Here is an 8,384-nt window from a genome sequence, read left to right as displayed (position 1 = left end):
TGCACCTTTAAGACTTATTTTGACATGTCGCAGTAGAAAAGCAAAGTTGCAGGGTCCTGTATTGTGCATTCTGGCTCACTGTCACACTGTCATGGCTTACTGGGACATTTGAATGGAACAGAGCCTTACTGGTACTAATACTAACACTTGTGCTTCTCCTGCTATGACAAGTCAAAATGTCTGCAATGAAAAAGGCCTATAGGAGAGTGAGAGAGATGCCCATACAGTATTAAAAAGGGGTTTAATAATAATAATCATCAGTAGGTGAAAGTGTGTGTATGGCCCTTTAAAACTCCCCAGATCCAAAGTGCTTCTTTTCTGTCACAGCAGCTACTCAATTACAGCAACTGCATTCAGCTGGTGTTGCAGGTGTCAATCAGATCCTCCTTAAATGACTAAAAGGAACAGAAGGCCGACACCAAAGCCTCTTAGCTCCTTTTTAATTCAGTCAGTCAGAAATGTCATTATAAGTGACAAATATTTCCCTGCAATTCACAGAAACCTGCTGTAGATGGCGTCAAGCAGACATTTCAATCTTATATACCTTCAACAAAAACTGATGGTAAGTTTTTTTTTCTGAAAGCATGACATCACCTTTTATTTTCATAATCCTGTGTTTCCAGGAAGTGAACACTAGATGGCAGACTTGCACTGACAACAGATTACAGGCATTTGATGGTGGAATAAAAGCAGAGGAACAGCAGGGCATGTGTGGATTATAAAACAGTGGCTCCCTGGGCACAGACATGCAAAAGGCCCATCACAGTGGAGCAAGACACACAGACTTTATAGCTGTTTGGCCTCTTTTTGTTGTTGTTTTGTGTCTCGTTGCAGTCATTTTGTGTCTCTTTGTAGTTGTTTTGTTTCTCTTAATGGTCATTTTGAGTCTATTGGTGGTTATTTCGCATCTTTTTAGTTGTATTGTTTCTCTTTGTGGTCATTTGTGTCTCTTTGTTGTTATTTTGTTTCTCTTAATGGTCATTTTGAGACTATTTGTGGTCATTTCGTATCTTTTTAGTTGTATTGTTTCTCTTAGTGGTCATTTTGAGTCTCTTAGTGGTCATTTTGCGTCACATTGCAGTCGTTTTGTTTCTCTTAGTGGTCATTTGTGTGTCTTTGAAGTTGTTTTGTGTCTCTTTGTGGTCATTTTGTGTCTCTTTGTAGTTGTTTTGTTTCTCTTTGTGGTCATTTTGTGTCTCTTTGTAGTTGTTTTGTTTCTCTTTGTGGTCATTTTGTGTCTCTCTGTAGCCGTTTTGTGTCTCTTTGTAGTTGTTTTGTTTCTCTCTGTGGTCATTTTGTGTCTCTCTGTAGCCGTTTTGTGTCTCTTTGTAGTTGTTTTGTTTCTCTTTGTGGTCATTTTGTGTCTCTTTGTGGCTATTTTTTGTCTCTTTGTATATGTTTTGTTTCTCTTTGTGGTCATTTTGTGTCTCTTTGTGGTCATTTTATGTCTCTTTGTAGTCATTTTCATTGTGGTCATTTTGAGTTTCTTCCTGGTTGGTACGTGTCCCTTTGGGAGACATTTTGTAGGTGAAGGTCAGGGAGGACCCTGGCGCTTAGGGCCCCTGGGCCTGTGCCCAGTAGGCCCTTTAAGTAATCCATCCATGCCCGAGGGCCCTTAATAGAAGAATTTACTTCTATTTTTTCTGTTTTGCTAGAGACCAACAGGTTCCCATAGAGAGACCTCTAAAGGTGCCCAAACCTTGCTCTGGAAACCCCATAAAAGCCTATGTATGTGTGCTTTCTTGTTAGATTGAATGGGTTATTATCTCTATACACACAGTAAATGAGATTTTTCAAGCGTGTCAACCTCGCGGCCCGTTCAAAGACCTATGCAACCCTGCGATTTCTCAACAGAGGATCTAACTTTCCAACACACGGCACTTCCATTTTTTACTATGTTTTATTGCTCCCTTTAAAGTGGGGGTATAATGCCGCAGCCAGCTGTGATGAATGTGAAAAAGTCGAGAGAGTCATTTTTTCCTACTCAGAAGAGGAGGAGGTGGCTGAGAACCGGTCAGGGGAGCAGATGGCATCCCCGTCTGTCTGCTCTGTTTAAAGAACACCGCAGGCGAAGCCCCAAGTCAAACAAGCCAACTACACGGCCCGGGATGATCTCAGAGCTTCCACTCTTGCTTTTCCATCGTGGAGACATCAAGATTTAATCCTTCTCTGAGCTCCGAATCGGTGCACGGCGCAGACTCGAAAGGCTTTTCCTTGTATTAACTGATTTGTTATTTTTGATCTTTCTCACGGTAGAGAGAAGCCCCATAAAATTGAGCATAAAGTGGTTGTTATTTAGTATAAGATGCACTCCTACATCCAAAATTAGGGGATTACCTCCGGCTATTAACACGGGATTAACATTTGATTTCCATGCATTTACCACGGCTTCACCTTAAAAGACACCTGACGTTCTGTTTTCACTACCCGAACCGTTACTACCTCGCATCACTATCCTCCGGCCCTATCTGGTGACTTGTTGTGTTGTATCGAAGGCGAGGTAGGAAGTAAAACCTCAGTAATCTGAGTAGTGTTGCTGTCATCTGATGCTTCCTGACTGCAGTGTCCACCAGTGTGCCTAGAAAGAGAGCAGGAAGTATCATAGTGTGTATAGTGGGAAGTACACTATAGTAAAGTCCAGTGGAAAGTAAACTATTTATGTTTGTATGTATAAAAAATATATATTCTGGAGTATGTGGGCATTATTCTGTAGTTGTAGAAGATTAATCTGCATATTGTGATATCTGATATGAAGATATATTTTCAGCTATGGCCTAATTGATGAGTTTATTAGCTTATCACGCCATTACTGGTAGCAATAAGGCTTGATTTAGCCGACCCGGTTTCACAGGAAGGCGTATAAATATCACGACATTACACGGATATTCAGTGAGTACGCATTTTAGCCTTTTTGCGCCATTTGTACGCTGTTTTTTTGCGTGTCATTTGTACGCCACGCAACTTACAGTAACGTTGGTTCAGGCAACAAAACCACTAACTTAGGTTATGGCAAGAAAACCACTTAGTTACGTTAACGAAAAACATGGTTGGGCTTAAGATAAGTACGTAAAATATGTACTGAAAAAACATAACACAACTACGGAAAACACGTTAAATGTCACTAACGTAACTTACAAAATAATACACAGGTCTCGAACACAGGTCTCCTGGTAAGTCCTGTGTTTGTTGGACCCATCCACCCACCCACCATAAGTGATCTTCTCGCTTTTTATACTACGTCACTAACTCTTACCATAGCATTTATACGTGGATGTGTTACGTTGCATTCAGTACAGGATACATGGCGTAAAAAAGACACGCGGAAATCCAGAAAGGCGTTTTTATTGCACGCTAAACGAACGCGTTGCCACTAATTTTATTTAACGCATTAACGCAACTTGTGATATCGATCTTTCGGAGGTTGTAGCGGGCTCAGTTTTGAAAGCTAGAGTCATACTAGCTTGTCGCAAAGGGGGTTAAATAACGCTACAAACTTACGCTAAATTTTGGCGTGGAAAAACGTTACAGACATGCCCACTTTATGATAATCGCATTCAGTTTGGGGCAAGTCATAGTCAAGTCAGCACACTGACACACTGACAGCTGTTGTTGCCTGAGGTCAGAGGTCAGCTACCCAGCTTTCTTACTGCCTCCGTGCCAAAACATCAGATATGCATCAGGGTCTTCTTGAAAATCAATACTAAGCTGCTTGGAAAAACAGCTCTTGGTGATATATTTTGCTTTTCTGGGCCCATTTTGTGTTATTGGTGATCACTTTTTCCTCATTCCTCTGGATAACTGGGGTCAGAGTTCAAAGATCAATGACACCATTGTGTAACTGTAAACTTTTTGCTCCAGTTGGTCTATCTATTATATCTATAATGCCATAATAATCATACAGAGACATTAGAGATATCAACTCAACCATCTACACACTGCTCTGAGAGCTGAGAAAGGCATTCTGGTAAATGAAGTGTGTAGTTGAAGTAGAGGAGGTGGGCTGAGGATAAATGATTAGCTACGCCAAAAAAAAGCAAATTGCAGCTCCTCATAATAAACATTGTAAGAGTGTCTGCTGGGAGATGTTTAATTTAAGATGAGATAATAACATAAAGCTTTATTGATCCCCGGCCGCTGAAAAATTAGAGCACCTAACTGGGTAAAGACAAGACAAATAGTCATCTAAAAACAACAACAAAGAAAATCATTAACCATTAAAACACTGAACAACGAGATGATACAATTCTTGTTAACAATTACTGGATGCTGTTAAGCTGTGTTTTTATCAATTACAGGCTGTGGTGGAACCATTATAAAAATATGGGATACACTGTAACAGTGATACGTGATAATTGAAGAACTTTATTGGCATACTGTACATGCATTTTTAAAAATTAAAAATATATTTTGAATGGACTTTTAGCTCTAGAGGCCTGGCAGATGATGATGTCATCCATTCAGTTAAAGTGGGACTATGTGAGGGGTTTGCTGAACAGTGGCAGCAACATGCAATGGCATGTGTTTGTGGGGTAAAAACAGGTGCAATTAATAACATACATTTTCCATTTAGGTGGGCCCGGGACCGGTATTGTGCATGCCAAAGAACGTATATTGCCAAGAAGTGAAAGTCAATTGTTCGTTCCATTGCAACATCAGCGCCACTTCCGCCATTTTGGACTGAAAGCGACTACCGGACACCAGTAAAACGTCCACCTACAAAGTGCCGTACAAAAGTAAAACAAAATTATTTATATTCTATTGTCGTATTCTACCGAAATGGCCTGTGTTGAACAATGAAATATTATAAATATAACAAGCGTTTTCAGTCCAAAATGGCGGCAGTTTCGTCTCTTTGCTTCTATACTCTTCATGCCCGCTGGCTCGCTGGAATGGCTGTGACACACTAAATGGAATGGGACCACAACTAAAGGGGCCATTTTTTAAAACATTGATATTATTCTGGAGGCTATAAAACATGATGGAAAAAAATACTGCAACTTGCGCACATTGCGAGGGCGCGCCGGAAACCACAAGGTGGCAGCGTCATCACGGTAAACAGTAATCGGTGGCGATTTGAACGGAGTATAGAATTTCAACAACATTTGCAATATAGATAAAGGTGCTGTCGCTTTCTGAATTTATTTTATGTTAACAACAAAAAGTTTACTTTTGTGCGGCACTTTGTAGGTGGACGTTTTACTGGCGTCCGGTAGTCGCTTTCAATCGAAAATGGCGGAAGCGTAGCTTTGCCGCTGGGCGCTGATGTTGCAGTGGAACCAACAATTGACTTCTTAGCAATATACGTTCTTTGATGAGTGTAGTTTTAATGTAGTTTTATAGCTCAAAATGGTCAACTTATACAAGAGTAAAATCATGTATTTAGAAGAACGAGGCTTCCAAAGGGCCTAAATGTCATCTTTGGCTGAAAAGCAGCGTTGGAATCGGATTGTACGGCATTCCCTTTAATATCAACAAACCAACAAGAATGAATAATGTGCGGTGAGCTGTGACAGATTTTCCTGGCAGGCAGTCATGAATTTTTGTAGCCGAGATGTTGATATGTGTTTTCTGTATTTCCAGACTTTTTCTTGGGAACCAGGAGGACCTTTTGGCTCCGTGAGTAGATACCATGTTTTCAGTGACAGCATCTTTTAACGGTTCACTGCAACATTTGACATCTGCACGTACTTCTCTCTGACAGCGTAGACAAACAAAATGAGAATAGTTACTTCCGTCTTCTTATCTTATCCGAGGGATCATATTTCAGTCTGTCCTCTAAATAAAGTCGTCTGGAGTCCTTGGCCAGGGAATCCAACATGGGAGAGAAACACAGAACCTGCAGCATATTTTATTTAATAGAAGCAGACAGTGTTTTTACCCTGGTGAATCTTCACCAGATAGTCTTTCAGAAGCCCCACTAGGGCTGAAATATTGTCTTGTTGTATTAAAGAAGAGGAGCTTTGTGTCAAGGGACATTATGTTTGTTCTCACACTGAATTCCACTCAGCCCCGGCACTTAAAGCAGTATATGTGTGTGTGTCTAGTTTCACTATGCAACAAATCAGGATGCATATCACGGAAAATCCCCACTACTCATTAGTCCAGAAAGTGTCCTTAGCGTCCCGTTTCTCTCAAAAATTGACTTTTTCTGTTGCTGAAATGAAATAACACTGGAAAAAAAAGTTAATAGAAGACATAAAATTGCATTTGTATTTTTTTCTTCCTTATGTGAGTGCAACACCGTCTCACAGCAGTTTGTGAAGTAGTCACGAAATGTAATCTATTTGATTCGCGTACATAGACACGTGACGCTCAGCACAACTTTCAACAACGTATTTTTCGTGTGTTTTCCGCTCCAGTCTTTTCAAAGTAAAACTATTTAGTTAGGTTGTGGAATAGATTGACTTGGTTAGGCTTAGGCAACAAATTACTTAATTAAGTTTAGGAAAAGATTGCAGTTCTGGTTAAAATAACTCCGGAAGTGGCATAAAAGTGCGAAAGTTACTTGACAAAAACTACGTAGTTAGATTTAGGAAAATATCGCGGATTAGGTTAAAATAACACTGGAAGTAGTGTAACTTAACTACAAAAGTTACGTGGCAAAAAACTACTTAACTTTAGGAAAAGATTGCGGTTTAGGTTAAAATGACTTCGGAACTGGCGTAATTTAAGTACGAAAGATAGGTGTCAAAAACGACTTAGTTAGCTTAGAAAAAGATTGCAGTTTTGGTTACAATAACTCTGAAAGTGGCTTAACTTAAATACAGAAGTTATGTGACAAAACTACTTAGTTAGCTTAAGGAAAAGATCCTGTTTGGGTTTAAATAACTCTAGTAGTGGCGTAACTTAAGTACGATTGTTACGTGACAAAACTACTTAGTCAGCTTTAGGAAAAGATCATGGTTTGGGGTTACAATATCTCCGGAAGTGGCGTAACCTAAGTAGAGAAGTTTCATGACAAAAAACTAGTTGGTTAGGTTAGGAAAAAATTGTGGTTTAGGTTAAAATAACATTCTCCTGGGCGCAAGTCCTGTGTTTTTTGACCTCGACCTCCTCCCTACGAGGCGTTTGCTGCTCTCTATACAAATTGATTTTCTGTCTATGTATCTGTGCAACAGGGCTGCTGAGTAACTGCTGTAAACTGAGCGGCCTCAGTGGACACAGGATCCAGCTGAAAGTGACACACATACCTTTGGTCCTCTTTGAATAATGTATCTGCCACTGGTATAATTGGAGTGATACTGTGTCCTCCAAAGTACTATCAGATGCATATATCATGACCGTTCATTCATTAAGATTGGATTATCTGGATTGCCTCTCAACTCCTTTCTCTCCCTCTGTATTGATGTTTCTATTGTGGTTCTGACGGACTGTTTCAGGCTCTGCTGTCTTTGTTTCTACCCGATCCTGCAACTAAGCTGTCAATCTCTCTTGGCTTCCTGTCAGCCCCTCTGTACTCTCCCCTGTCCATCATTTGACCCCTGCTTCTCTTTCTCAGCTCAAGCAAATATAACAGGGGGAATATTTTTGACTGCAGCTAACAAAGCCCACTTCCTCACATATCTTGAGGTCAGAGGTCAAGGGGCCCCTTAGAAAATAATATTAGAAAATAATATTAGAAATAAATGTAGGCATTAATTAATTGATAAAATATAACTTAAATTGATTTTCTGATTTGATTATTTATTTATTTATTTATTCATTCATTCATTCATTTATTCATATTAACTTTTGAATTTATTTATTTATTTTTGGAATGGAATGAAATTAAATATTTGTTTTAGTTTGCTTCTTTATTTATTACCTTTGTATTAACTCCATTCCATTAATTAATTAATTAATTAATGGGGAAATTAAATAGAAGAGTAGATACATAGGGAAATTAATTAAAGGTAAATATATATAAAAGAAAACAGAAATATAAATTTATGTCACATTTCATCAATTAATTAATGCCTATATTTATTTAAATATTATTTTTGTAATGTAATGGTATATGTATTTATTCATCGAGTCATTTATTTATTCATTTTGGGGGTTTTTTCAGTTTCAGTCCTCCATACACACGACAAGATGAGAAGAGCTGAAATGTGAGTCACAGAGGAAGCCAACTTTACGTGTTAATTTCCCTGCTCTTGCCAGGACAGAGTGCAGGAAAACACTCCCTCGGAGGCGTTGGTGTGGTTAGTGAAAAATTAACAATATATCCACCATCATGGACGCAGGCCAGGCCAGCGGGGTTGTTATGGGCCTTCCTTGATTTGTTCAGGAATAATGAGCTTTCCGACCCACCCCAGAGCTGGTGTTAAAGGGAGGATGGGTGAGGCGAAAAGCTGTTAATCTGTTTCCTGAAAGCCTGCAGATGTTCACTTATGTCCAGTTGG

The 8,384-nt window shown here is 39.4% G+C and overlaps 1 protein-coding gene across 2 annotated transcripts in view; it reads left to right on the top strand.

Annotated features, from left to right (window-relative positions):
• The first annotated feature begins 365 nt into the window (after positions 1–365).
• Positions 366–8,384, top strand: part of xirp2a (xin actin binding repeat containing 2a) — a 61,292-nt gene continuing 53,273 nt past the window's right edge. Inside the window, exons 1-2 of one of the 2 annotated variants that reach the window (XM_074627762.1) lie at positions 366–562; positions 5,581–5,616. The gene's annotated coding sequence lies outside the window, so the exon portion shown is untranslated. The remainder of the gene's footprint in view (positions 563–5,580; positions 5,617–8,384) is intronic. The other variant, XM_074627765.1, reaches the window with a different exon arrangement.

Source organism: Sebastes fasciatus, chromosome 24 (assembly GCF_043250625.1).
Source record: "Sebastes fasciatus isolate fSebFas1 chromosome 24, fSebFas1.pri, whole genome shotgun sequence".
Taxonomy (NCBI): Eukaryota; Metazoa; Chordata; class Actinopteri; order Perciformes; family Sebastidae; genus Sebastes; species Sebastes fasciatus.
The sequence above is the reverse complement of the archived record's forward strand: the minus strand, read 5'-3'. Positions and strand labels throughout refer to the sequence as shown.